Below are 14,598 nucleotides of genomic sequence, written 5' to 3'. Positions count from 1 at the left end.
ACAGTCCCCAGGTTACAGTCCAGAGTGGCCGTCTCTATTATCAACAGTCCCCAGGTTACAGTCCAGAGTGGCCATCTCTATCATCAACAGTCCCCAGGTTACAGTCCAGAGTGGCCGTCTCTATCATCAACAGTCCCCAGGTTACAGTCCAGAGTGGCCATCTCTATTATCAACAGTCCCCAGATTACAGTCCAGAGTGCCCGTCTCTATTATCAACAGTCCCCAGGTTACAGTCCAGAGTGCCCTTCTCTATTATCAACAGCCCCCAGGTTACAGTCCAGAGTGCCCGTCTCTATTATCAACAGACCCCAGGTTACAGTCCATAGTGGCCGTCTCTATTATCAACAGTCCCCAGGTTACAGTCCAGAGTGGCCATCTCTATCATCAACAGTCCCCAGGTTACAGTCCATAGTGGCCGTCTCTATTATCAACAGTCCCCAGGTTACATTCCATAGTGGCCGTCTCTATTATCATCAGTCCCCAGGTTACAGTCCATAGTGGCCGTCTCTATTATCATCAGTCCCCAGGTTACAGTCCATAGTGGCCGTCTCTATTATCATCAGTCCCCAGGTTACAGTCCAGAGTGGCCTCTCTATTATCATCAGTCCCCAGGTTACAGTCCATAGTGGCCGTCTCTATTATCAACAGCCCTCAGGTTACAGTCCAGAGTGGCCGTCTCTATTATCAACAGTCCCCAGGTTACAGTCCATAGTGGCCGTCTCTATTATCAACAGCCCCCAGGTTACAGTCCAGAGTGGCCGTCTCTATCATCAACAGTCCCCAGGTTACAGTCCAGAGTGGCCTTCTCTCCTTTCCTCACTGTCGCAACAGGAGGCTTCTGTGTCACCACAGTCACACCACTGACACCTGGGAAATAAGAAGATGACATGTAGTAAAGAGAAACATACAGACTCATTATTAATAAACCAGGAAGTAAAATCTCCAGGAAGTCAGACTCCTTACATGTTAGAGCAGTGATGAGATTGCAGAGTGTCCCCAGCATGTTGTCAGTGTGTGGTGTGAATGGCCCTTTCTGTCCAGCTGAGAGATGAGCAGGGTTGGAGTGTGAGAAGAGGCTGCAGGACCCACCTATAAGGAGACAGACAGGGAGGAGCAGCGGGAGGGGCCTCTATATCTCACCCTATCAGCTTCTGTAATGACGATCTTCTGATGAATTTATATTACTGTAACTATTAAACTATCAAAAATATCTATATTTTAGATTGGACTAACAAAAACCATTTGAGATCATTTTGGTTACACTGAAAATAGCAGTATTTTGTTTCATGTGAGTTATGTTGGTAAGTTTTCTTAAAATCAGCATGTCATAATATAGATAATAACATTATAATATTCTCTGGACCTGATAGTGGGGTTCTGAACTAACAGTACATCACTAAATGACTGTTGATGTAATACGTCTCTACTGTAAACCAGGGGACTGACTATCATGGAGGTTATCTGATACATGGAGTCTTCTGTTAGGACTGAACCTTCTGGAATATCACTTTATCATTCATGCTTTGTGACAATTAGGTGTAATTGTTAATGACAACATTCTAGTAAATGTGTGAAGGGTTTTGTGTAAAACACAAGCATGGAATGTTCTCCTACTGCAGACATACTGGTTCAGGATGACTTGACATTCAGTTAGTGTCTATATTCAGAACATCTGAAAGCAGAAGTGAGTGTGTTTGGTGAGGAGGTTTTTGTCATGGTGTATATCACTGTGATACGTACACTTTAACAGAGCTGTCCCATGTCTGACAGTAATACACTGCTGAGTCTGTCTCCTGCACATTACTGATTATAAACTGATAATCCTTATCAGACGTGGCTTTAGATGTGAAACGATCAGAGGAGAAACCAGAACCATATTCATCAGGAGAGGCATGAGTACGGTAAAACCTTAACACATACTGAGGAGCTCCTCCTGGAACCTGTTTATACCAGCTTACATAATAACCTTCCCCTTTGGTAATGTCACAGTGAAAAGTAGCAGTCTCCTTTGAACTGACAGTCAGTACTGAAGGTGTCTGTGTCACTGCTTTCTGGCAACTGACATCTGTGGGAATTAAGCACACAATTTAAGACATTAAATCATAAATTAATATTAAACTGGTATTGCATTTTGGGGATTCAGATTGAACATACAGTAAATTCCTTACATGTTAGAGCAGTGATGAGAGTACAGATTGTCCCCAGCATGTTGTCAGTGTGTGGTGTGAACGGCCCTTACTGTCCAGCTGAGAGATGAGCAGGGTTGGAGTGTGAGGAGAGGAGAGGCTGCAGGACCCACCTATAAGGAGACAGACAGGGAGGAACAGAGGGAGGGGCCTCTGAAGTTAACCAATCACCAGCTGCTCTCATTGCTCTACATTAGGACCTGTCTTCATCACTGACTCATATTCTACCTCCATCAAACCATAACTGGAGTTTAATATCCTATACTAGTTCTACACAGGGACAACATAATGAGGAGGTACTCAGGATGTGTCCCAAATGTCTCCCTACTCTGTTTATAGCGCACTGCCGTTGACCAGAACCCAATGGGCCCTTAAGAAGAGTGCACTATAAAGGGAATATAATGCCTTTTGGGACACACCCTCAGTTTCAGTCCACCCCCCCTCTCCCCACCCAGTTCTGGGAGGAGATAAAATAACCTCTAAATTTACATGAAGCTATAAATAAGGGGAGGAGGGGAAGCAGGTGTTCTGGGGGAGAAAGGGAGCAACACATCACTGCCTGTAACTCAGTGTCAGATCTAGAACACGTCCCTGGTGAATGACTCTGTTAACTAGAGATAGTAGACATGAAACAATCTGTTTTTTCTGGGGTGTGACAGAAGGATGGCCCCGCGAGACTAGACGGGACTGAAATCAGTGGTCTGTCTGACTAGTGCCACTGTGCCTGCTTTAATGTCGTTATATCTTCTGTCATTATTGGTGGTCCTGTGTTCTCCTCTGGTGGACGTTGACAGAACTGCAGCCTCTATTCTGATCACTGATGCAGAATGTGAAACACCGTAGCATGACGCCACGCTACACAGAGTGTACAAAACATTAAGAACACCTTCCTATTATTGAGTTGAATCTTACAAGGTCATATTTCTCATTCATGCTGAAAATGATACTGAGTCCAACATGTAATGTTAATACTAGAGAACAGTTTAAACCATGTAATAATGACACTTCAAACTAAACATTGACCAGGCATTCCTGCATTAAGGTAAAATAGAGGCCAGCGTTCTAGTCTGAAATACTTGAATGCTTCTCTCTCCGCCCAGCATCTGGGTCGTTCCACCAATTCGGGTGCCTATTGAAAAGTGTAAATTGATAAAAATGACTTTGATTTTGTAATAAATAGCACATATTCGCCTTCATAAACAACGTGTTTTCCAATCTCAAGAGGTTAAATACAGAATTGACTATAACAAAAGCCTGTTAAGTGTCAAATAAAGTAACAGGGTTGATGGTTTCTTCTTAAATAAGCCATGAATCCCCTTGTGAAAGCGGGGAGTGGAAGCTTGTTGTGTGCAAAAGGGAGTAGGAATTGAATGCAAACTTCAAAATGTTGTATTTATTGTTAAAACATTTCTATCCTATCTATCTATAGGTAACACGTTATGCTCAATCTGCCCAGCTTCCCACCACAAAACACCACAACATTTCCAAGAAGAGTAGAACCAGCTCATCTGATTTTACAATATGATTTAACTATTAGATGTTTAATGTTTCTTTTGAAAAACGATTTAAAAAAGGAGTAGTTTAATTAAATATGAATTAAAAGGTAGACTCAGTAAAATGATGTTGCCAAAGAGCAGCAACAGAGATACTGAGATGAGCGAGATGCAACACTTCACTCTCACACAGTAACACAAAGTATCTGCATGTGCACGGATACACTTCACTGTAACGGTCGTCGTCGGGAGAAGGAGAAGAGGACCAAAGTGCAGCGTGGTAAGTATTCATAATACTTTTAATAAATATGAACACTCGAACAAAAACAGCAAAACGACAAACGAACAGTTCTGCAAGGTGCAACAAACACTAAACAGAAAATAACCACCCACAACTAACAGTGGGAAAACAGGCTACCTAAGTATGGTTCTCAATCAGAGACAACGATTGACAGCTGCCTCTGATTGAGAACCATACCAGGCCAAAACAAAACCTAGACATACAAACATAGAATGCCCACCCACATCACACCCTGACCAAACAAAAAATAGAAACATACAAAGCAATCTACGGTCAGGGCGTGACATTCACACTGTGTACAGCGTGGTAGCCAGGGCATCAACAGAGCGGAGAGGTTGAGATTTGCGCTTCAACGCTCTTAGATGTTGTTAGAATTGACCCACTAAGCTGTTTACTTTCTGCATCTACATCATATCGCTGAGTCTACCTTTAAAACAAAAGTTCAGCTCACTGTAAGGACCGACGCTGGAGGAGAGAAGCAGGTAAGGGGAGTTGACATTTAATAAGGAACAGACAGGTAACAGGACAGGAACAGCGTCAGCACATGGGTAAACAAGGACATATGACAATTAATGCTGCAGCAGGGAACAGAGCGGGGAACCAGACAGATACAGGGGAGGTAATGACAGAAGTGATTGAGTCCAGGTGAGTCCAATAATCGCTGATGCACGTGACGATGGAAAGGCAGGTGTCCGTAATGATGGTGGCAGGAGTGCCTAATGCTGGAGAGCCTGGCACCTTCTAGCACCAGGGAGGGGAGCAGGAGCAGGTGTGACAGTACCCCCCCCCTCCCCCTCTAGGGGCGCCACCTGGCGTCCCACCTGGGCGATCCTGACGGGCCGGCCGAGTCACGGGCGCTGGGCAAGCCGGCTGGGCGTAAATGATGGTGGCAGGATTGCATAATTCTGGGGAGCCTGGCGCCTTCGAGTGCCAGGGAGGGGGAGCAGGAGCAGGTCACAGAGTTGACCTTAAAATGGGGGACAGACGTAAATGAATCACTAATCACATAAATAATTAAGGGAAAGGGGGATACCTAGTCAGTTGTTTGTCAAAGCAACAAAATAACTATGGCTTTACAATGTTGAAACTTAGAGATATTTGTGGATTAAGTCTCAGAGGGACATGTCAAAGTGCTGCATTTTGGCAGTTTAGCACGTCTTTATTCAGATAAAAAATCTGATTTATTGAATTTTCCATGTGGTCTATATTAAAGGGCACATCATTTAATATAACAGGCTTTTAAAATTCAATATTGGTGCACAATTTCACCTTAAAATATGAAAGGAAACTCTTCGTGGAACGACTCATCTTTTCCTTTCTGTCCCTGCTTCTCGTCTCCAAGGATCCCTCTTTCCACTCCACCTCCCTCCGTCCTCCATCCCCTCTGCAACTTCACTCCATCTTTACACCACTGGGCTGGGATGCCATCAGCTCATTATCTTCCCGTAGCGTGTGGCTGCTTTCCCTCGGAACCTGGGATACAGATGCTACTGGAGAACCTTACCAGGGTTGGTGGATTCCCTGACAGGGACCTTCTTGGCTGAGCTTGCAGTAACTCAAAGCTTCCTTGAATCATGCCACAAGTGTGAGGCACTGTGCTCCTTTGTGATCTGTTCCTGAGCAGTCGACAGGGTTGGGTCAAGTTTCACCAATTCATTTTAGAAGTACAGGCACTTCTGCCAGTTGTAATTGACATGCTCTCCGTGTGGCTGAGAAAGAGTAGAGAATCTATATTAAGGTATTATATGGAGTTTTAACTCGAAGGCACTGTACATTAAAATGGTATAGCCATAAATAAATATTCCTTTCAGTCCAATTCTATCTGGGATGCTACTGGCTGTGATATTATTGTCGGTTCAGCAGTAACACTGATAGAGCAGACTCCGCACGGGCAGATTCAGGTGTCTCAGGCTCCTATTCAATTCCTCCTGTGAGTGGAATGCAGGTGTGGGAGGCAGGGGTGGACATTCTGGACGCTTTTCTGCATATTGGTCACTGGCCTTATGGTATGTGAAGTTAATGCTGTTTAACCGCTTTGGCTCAAGGTTACTCCGAGTCCCTGCATTCCATTGCCACTGCTCATCTGACCAGGCTATGCCAGTTAGCCCGCTGGACACTGCACTCTGTTGTTACTGCTCATCTGAGCAGGCTATGCCAGTTAGCCCACTGGACACTGCATTCTGTTGTTACTGCTCATCTGAGCAGGCTATGCCAGTTAGCCCACTGGACACTGCATTCTGTTGTTACTGCTCATCTGAGCAGTCTATGCCAGTTAGCCCACTGGACACTGCATTCTGTTGTTACTGCTCATCTGAGCAGGCTATGCCAGTTAGCCCACTGGACACTGCATTCTGTTGTTACTGCTCATCTGAGCAGGCTATGCCAGTTAGCCCGCTGGACACTGCATTCTGTTGTTACTGCTCATCTGAGCAGGCTATGCCAGTTAGCCCACTGGACACTGCATTCTGTTGTTACTGCTCATCTGAGCAGTCTATGCCAGTTAGCCCGCTGGACACTGCATTCTGTTGTTACTGCTCATCTGAGCAGGCTATGCCAGTTAGCCCGCTGGACACTGCATTCTGTTGTTACTGCTCATCTGAGCAGGCTATGCCAGTTAGCCCACTGGACACTGCATTCTGTTGTTACTGCTCATCTGAGCAGGCTATGCCAGTTAGCCCACTGGACACTGCATTCTGTTGTTACTGCTCATCTGAGCAGTCTATGCCAGTTAGCCCACTGGACACTGCATTCTGTTGTTACTGCTCATCTGAGCAGTCTATGCCAGTTAGCCCGCTGGACACTGCATTCTGTTGTTACTGCTCATCTGAGCAGGCTATGCCAGTTAGCCCACTGGACACTGCATTCTGTTGTTACTGCTCATCTGAGCAGGCTATGCCAGTTAGCCCACTGGACACTGCATTCTGTTGTTACTGCTCATCTGAGCAGTCTATGCCAGTTAGCCCGCTGGACACTGCATTCTGTTGTTACTGCTCATCTGAGCAGGCTATGCCAGTTAGCCCACTGGACACTGCATTCTGTTGTTACTGCTCATCTGAGCAGGCTATGCCAGTTAGCCCACTGGACACTGCATTCTGTTGTTACTGCTCATCTGAGCAGGCTATGCCAGTTAGCCCGCTGGACACTGCATTCTGTTGTTACTGCTCATCTGAGCAGGCTATGCCAGTTAGCCCACTGGACACTGCATTCTGTTGTTACTGCTCATCTGAGCAGGCTATGCCAGTTAGCCCGCTGGACACTGCATTCTGTTGTTACTGCTCATCTGAGCAGGCTATGCCAGTTAGCCCACTGGACACTGCATTCTGTTGTTACTGCTCATCTGAGCAGGCTATGCCAGTTAGCCCGCTGGACACTGCATTCTGTTGTTACTGCTCATCTGAGCAGGCTATGCCAGTTAGCCCACTGGACACTGCATTCTGTTGTTACTGCTCATCTGAGCAGGCTATGCCAGTTAGCCCACTGGACACTGCATTCTGTTGTTACTGCTCATCTGAGCAGGCTATGCCAGTTAGCCCGCTGGACACTGCATTCTGCACCTGTGATAGAATGTTTGTTACAAGAAGACATTCAGAGAAAATCCCATTATTAACAATTGTGTGACTGAGGACTATGTGATCAACTTAATCAAAACACATGCAAGTTTCATCATAAACTTACCGTGCTATTGTTCCCAATGAGATGAGGCCACTTCTACTTACCATACTTTAGGCATTACCCTCAACCACAATGATATTTTACAAACCTTATTCACTCAGAAAAACAATAACACTAAAGACTAATAACACTAAAGAAATACATGTGATGCTGACATGTTTAAATAAATGTTATACCCAACTCACCTGGACTCCATAAAACAATCACATTTATTTCTCGATTATTTTTATTTTATTTTAACAATGTGCCGATTTCATTCAGCTTTTAGCATTTTAGTCTTCCAGAGCTGTGATGTAATATTATAAATAATGTTTCCAGAAATTGCTCTGTCTCTCATTTTAACACCTTAACAGAGTATGATTCCTTCTATCAGTATCATTGTAAACATCATGAAGAGCAGTTCTCTATTTAATTGCTCTTAATGCAGGGTGTATTGGTAATGATACCCACATGTACTGAAATATAAACAGGTATCCATTGTGTTTTCTTCTCATCCCATCCGTTGACTACTTTCTACAGATGGAGATCTGGCTACACCTGCTGTGACCCTGTTCCCTCCATCCACTGAAGACCTCAAGTCCAGCAGAGCAACACTGGTGTGTCTGACTAGTAACCTGTCTCAGAAGTCCAAGGGGTTGGCAGATGTCAGCTGGATGTCTAACAGTGAATCAGTGACAGAAGATGTTTCTACCAGCCCTGCTGAGCAGCAACCAGACAAAACCTTCAAGATCAGCAGCTATCTGACCATTCAGACTGCAGACTGGGACAAGGACCTGGTGTTCACTTGTAAAGTGTCGTTGGGGTCAACATTCTCTGAGAAAGAGATCAGAAAGACTAGTTGTAGTCTGTAAATCAATAGTTTCAGACAATCAATACAACTGGTAGTTTGTTATAGCTTCACAGCGAGTGCAGCTGTTATTTTGTTAGAATGTTTAAGTTGTGTTTTGATCCTTGCTTTGCTGTTAAATATATAAGTTAAAATCCTAACAACATGGATGATATTGGGCTGAAGTCTGAATGCAGCAGTGAATAGTATGACAATAACCAATGTAATGTCAAATAGTTGTTGAGGGTTGTTTCTCATGACAAGTTACTATTGATGCATTCACTGTACCAGCATCATGTTCTCTAAAACATAACATCTGAAACACTGTCATGATGACTAGGTCTCTCTACTATTGATGCATTCACTGTACCAGCATCATGTTCTCTAAAACATTACATCTGAAACACTGTCATGATGACTAGGTCTCTCTACTATTGATGCATTCACTGTACCAGCATCATGTTCTCTAAAACATTACATCTGAAACACTGTCATGATGACTAGGTCTCTCTACTATTGATGCATTCACTGTACCAGCATCATGTTCTCTAAAACATAACATCTGAAACACTGTCATGATGACTAGATCTCTCTACTGTTGTGAAATTAGTTGAATTACTAATGATTAATAGAGGAATAGTTAGAGCTTTGCTGTATTGTGGATATTAAATAAAGAACATTCTAAAGAACAAGTGTTTGTATTTGAGCATGTTGATGAACATCAGTGTTAGCAGCACTAAATGAGGGGGAGTCTGGATAATGACTGTTTAAATTGAACCAAGAGAGAGAAGCCCAGAATCCTTACCAGGTTTATTATCATAACAAGGATTGTGACCAACCAGAGATGACCTAACAGTTGACTGTAGCCTTACATTGAAGAGCCTGTGGTTAATATGATGGAAATGTAGGCAGAATTTTTCACAGCACTGATTGAGGAGGAATCTGGAAACTAATGAACCAAGTTAGAGGAGGATGGAGGGATGTGGAGTTGAACCAGGGACCCTTGGAGACACGGAGGATGGAGAGAAAGTTACAGAAGTTAGGCTGAGAGAAAGAAGCATCCAGGTATTTCAGACTAGAACACCGGCCTCTATTTTACCTTAGGATGCAGGAATGACAGGCCAATGTTTAGAGAGTTTGAAGCTGCCATTATTACATGGTTTAAACTGTTCTCTAGTATTAACATTACATGTTGGACTCAGTATCATTTCAGCATTAATTACAACTGTATAGGTCTGGTCTTCACTTATTCTCCCACTGACATCAATCCATGACTGAGTGAACAACAGGAACAGCTTTCTGTAGACCACTGGTTTCAGTCCCACCCAAAGACCAGCTGATAGTTTCATATCTACTCTCTCTAGTTATCAGAGTCATTCACCAGGGACGTGTTCTAGTTCTGACACTGAGTTACAGTCAGTGATGTGTTTCTCCCCCAGAACACACCTGCTTCCCCTCCCCTCCTCCTCTCCTTATTTATAGCTTCATGTGAATTAAGAGGTTATTTTTTGCTCTGAGGGGGGATTGAGTTACTCATTGTTCTGGACCTGCTCTGAGGGGGGACTGAGTTACTCATTGTTCTTGACCTGCTCTGAGGGGGGACTGAGTTACTCATTGTTCTTGACCTGCTCTGAGGGGGGACTGAGTTACTCATTGTTCTAGACCTGCTCTGAGGGGGGACTGAGTTACTCATTGTTCTTGACCTGCTCTGAGGGGGGACTGAGTTACTCATTGTTCTTGACCTGCTCTGAGGGGGGATTGAGTTACTCATTGTTCTTGACCTGCTCTGAGGGGGGACTGAGTTACTCATTGTTCTAGACCTGCTCTGAGGGGGGATTGAGTTACTCATTGTTCTGGACCTGCTCTGAGGGGGGATTGAGTTACTCATTGTTCTAGACCTGCTCTGAGGGGGGATTGAGTTACTCATTGTTCTTGACCTGCTCTGAGGGGGGACTGAGTTACTCATTGTTCTTGACCTGCTCTGAGGGGGGACTGAGTAACTCATCGTTCTAGACCTGCTCTGAGGGGGGACTGAGTTACTCATTGTTCTTGACCTGCTCTGAGGGGGGACTGAGTTACTCATTGTTCTGGACCTGCTCTGAGGGGGGACTGAGTTACTCATTGTTCTGGACCTGCTCTGAGGGGGGATTGAGTTACTCATTGTTCTGGACCTGCTCTGAGGGGGGATTGAGTTACTCATTGTTCTGGACCTGCTCTGAGGGGGGATTGAGTTACTCATTGTTCTTGACCTGCTCTGAGGGGGGACTGAGTTACTCATTGTTCTTGACCTGCTCTGAGGGGGGACTGAGTTACTCATCGTTCTAGACCTGCTCTGAGGGGGGACTGAGTTACTCATTGTTCTTGACCTGCTCTGAGGGGGGACTGAGTTACTCATTGTTCTTGACCTGCTCTGAGGGGGGACTGAGTTACTCATTGTTCTTGACCTGCTCTGAGGGGGGATTGAGTTACTCATTGTTCTGGACCTGCTCTGAGGGGGGACTGAGTTACTCATTGTTCTGGACCTGCTCTGAGGGGGGACTGAGTTACTCATTGTTCTTGACCTGCTCTGAGGGGGGACTGAGTTACTCATTGTTCTGGACCTGCTCTGAGGGGGGACTGAGTTACTCATTGTTCTTGACCTGCTCTGATGGAGGACTGAGTTAATCATCGTTCTGGACCTGCTCTGAGGGGGGACTGAGTTACTCATTGTTCTGGACCTGCTCTGAGGGGGGACTGAGTTACTCATTGTTCTGGACCTGCTCTGAGGGGGGACTGAGTTACTCATTGTTCTGGACCTGCTCTGAGGGGGGATTGAGTTACTCATTGTTCTTGACCTGCTCTGAGGGGGGACTGAGTTACTCATTGTTCTGGACCTGCTCTGAGGGGGGATTGAGTTACTCATTGTTCTGGACCTGCTCTGAGGGGGGATTGAGTTACTCATCGTTCTGGACCTGCTCTGAGGGGGGACTGAGTTACTCATTGTTCTGGACCTGCTCTGAGGGGGGATTGAGTTACTCATCGTTCTGGACCTGCTCTGAGGGGGGACTGAGTTACTCATTGTTCTTGACCTGCTCTGAAGAGGGACTGAGTAACTCATCGTTCTGGACCTGCTCTGAGCCTATGCCCTCCAAGGCCCACCCATGGCAGCATCCCTGCCCAATCATGTGAAATCCACAGATTAGGGCCTAATTGATTAATTTCAATTGGCTGATTTCCTTATATGAACTGTAACTCAGCAACATTTTTGAAATTGTTGCATGTTGTGTATATATTTTTGTTCAATAAAATATTATTATTAGAACTGTGGAAGTCTGTGAACCCCCAGATATGTCAATCAACAATAAAAGTCACTGGTGATTGGTTACCTGCAGAGGCCCCTCCCTCTGTTCCTCCCTGTCTGTCTCCTTATAGGTGGGTTCTGCAGCCTCTCCTCTCCTCACACTCCAACCCTGCTCATCTCTCAGCTGGACAGTAAGGGCCGTTCACACCACACACTGACAACATGCTGGGGACACTCTGCTCTCTCATCACTGCTCTAACATGTAAGGAGTCTGACTTCCTGGAGGTTTTACTTCCTGGTTTATTAGTAATGAGTCTGTATGTTTCTCTTTACTACATGTCATCTTCTTATTTCCCAGGTGTCAGTGGTGTGACTGTGGTGACACAGAAGCCTCCTGTTGTAACGGTGAGGAAAGGAGAGACGGCCACTCTGGACTGTAACCTGGGGACTGTTGATAATAGAGACGGCCACTCTGGACTGTAACCTGGGGACTGTTGATAATAGACACAGCCACTCTGGACTGTAACCTGGGGACTGTTGATAATAGACACAGCCACTCTGAACTGTAACCTGGGGACTGTGGATAATAGAGACGGACACTCTGGACTGTAACCTGGGGACTGTTGATAATAGACACAGCCACTCTGGACTGTAACCTGGGGACTGTTGATAATAGAGACGGACACTCTGGACTGTAACCTGGGGACTGTTGATAATAGAGACGGCCACTCTGGACTGTAACCTGGGGACTGTTGATAATAGTGCTCATTGGTATAAACAGGTTCCAGGAGGAGTTCCTCAGTATGTTTTACAGTGGTACTACTATAATTGGACCTCTGTAAAATATGGCTCTGGTTTCTCCTCTCCTAAATTCACATCTAATCATCAGTCGATATCAGATTATAGTTTGACTATTAACAATGTGGAGGAGGAAGACTCAGCAGTGTATTACTGTAAAACGAATGACTACTCTGTTGACGAGTGGGCATCACAGTGACATACACTATGACAAAAACCTCCTCCCCAAATACACTCACTTCTGCTTCATGCGTGGCAGAGGGGTGAACTCTAAGAAACATCAGTTGAAGTTGGTCAGTGATTATTATAACAATATATACATGTCACAATGGGAGATCTGGGAATGGAGGAACCATCCATCCCTACACGTCAAAAAGATTATAAGAAGACATTGTCTGAAAGGAAATTAATGTTGTCTTTCTTGTTGTGATCATCACCATCATCATAATCATCATCACATCAAGTGCATTGAAGCGCAAATCTCAACCTCTCCGCTCTTTTGATGTCCGGGCTACCACGCTGTACACAGTGTGAAGTGTACCCGTGCACATGCGCAGATACTGTGTGTGAGGGTGAAGTGTTGCATGTCTCCCATCTCAATATCTCCGGTGCAACTCGTGGCAACATCATTTTACTGAGTCTACCTTTTAATTCATATATAATTAAAATATTCCTTTTTAAATAGTTTTTTCAAAAGAAACATTAAACATCTAATAGTTTAATCATATTGCAAAAGCAGGTGAGCTGGTTCTACTCTTCTTGGAAATGTTGTGGTGTTTTGTGGTGGAAAGCTGAGCAGATTTAGTATAATGTAGATAGATAGGATATAAATGTTTTTACAATAAATACAACATTTTGAAGTTTGCATTCAATTCCTACTCCCTTTTGCACACAACAAGCTTCCATTCCCCGCTCTCACAAGGGGATTCATGGCTTATTTAAGAAGAAATCATCAACACTGTTACTTTATTTGGCACTTATTAGGCTTTTGTTATAGTCAATTCTGTATTTAACCTCTTGAGATTGGAAAACACGTTGTTTATGAAGGCGAATATGTGCTATTTATGACAAAATCTAAGAAATGTTTTACCAAGTTACACTTTTCAATAGGCACTGAATTGGTGGAACGACCCAGATGCTGGGCGGAGAGAGAAGCATTCAAGTATTTCATACTAGAACGCTGGCCTCTATTTTACCTTAGGATGCAGGAATGACAGGCCAATGTTTAGAGAGTTTGAAGCTGCCATTATTACATGGTTTAAACTGTTCTCTAGTGTTAACATTACATGTTGGACTCAGTATCATTTCAGCATGAATAGCTACTGTATAGGTCTGGCCTTCACTTAGTCTTTCAGCATTAAACTATGACCTTGTAAGATTCAACTCAATATTAGGAAGGTGTTCTTAATGTTTTGTACACTCTGTGTAGCGTGGCGTCATGCTACGGTGTTTCACATTCTGCATCAGTGATCAGAATAGAGGCTGCAGTTCTGTCAACGTCCACCAGAGGAGGACAAAGTACCACCAATAATGACTCAGGATATACCTACATTAAAGCAGGCACAGTTTGGCGCCAGTCAGACCACTGGTTTCAGTCCCACTTAGTCTCGCAGGGCCATCCTTCCGTACTAACCCAGAAAAAACTGATGGTTTCATGTCTACTATCTCTAGTTATCAGAGTCATTCACCAGGGACGTGTTCTAGATCTGACACTGAGTTACAGGCAGTGATGTGTTGCTCCCTTTCTCCCCCAGGACACACCTGCTTCCCCTCCCTTCCTCCTCCCCTCCTCTTCCCCTTATTTATAGCTTCATGTAAATTAAGAGGTTATTTTGTCTCCTCTCAGAACTGTGTGGGGAGGGGGGGGGGGGGTAAGATACCTAATCATTATGTTGGTCCTGTCTAGAACTAGTATAGGATATTAAACTCCAGTTATGGTTTGATGGAGGTAGAATATGAGTCAGTGATGAAGACAGGGCCTCATGTTGAGCAATGAGAGCAGCTGGTGATTGGTTAACTGTAGAGGCCCCTCCCTCTAGTCC

General features: G+C 44.5%; 1 protein-coding gene across 1 annotated transcript in view; it reads right to left on the bottom strand.

Moving 5' to 3' along the window:
- Window positions 1-2,333, bottom strand: part of LOC120043747 (immunoglobulin lambda-1 light chain-like) — a 41,225-nt gene extending 38,892 nt beyond the window's left edge. Inside the window, exon 1 of the mRNA XM_038988310.1 lies at window positions 1,959-2,333. The gene's annotated coding sequence lies outside the window, so the exon portion shown is untranslated. The remainder of the gene's footprint in view (window positions 1-1,958) is intronic.
- Between the last annotated feature and the right edge of the window lie 12,265 nt (window positions 2,334-14,598).

The sequence above is a fragment of the Salvelinus namaycush genome, chromosome 3, assembly GCF_016432855.1.
Source record: "Salvelinus namaycush isolate Seneca chromosome 3, SaNama_1.0, whole genome shotgun sequence".
Classification (NCBI taxonomy): Eukaryota; Metazoa; Chordata; class Actinopteri; order Salmoniformes; family Salmonidae; genus Salvelinus; species Salvelinus namaycush.
Note: the sequence above shows the minus strand (reverse complement) of the source record. Positions and strands in the feature narration are given on the sequence as shown.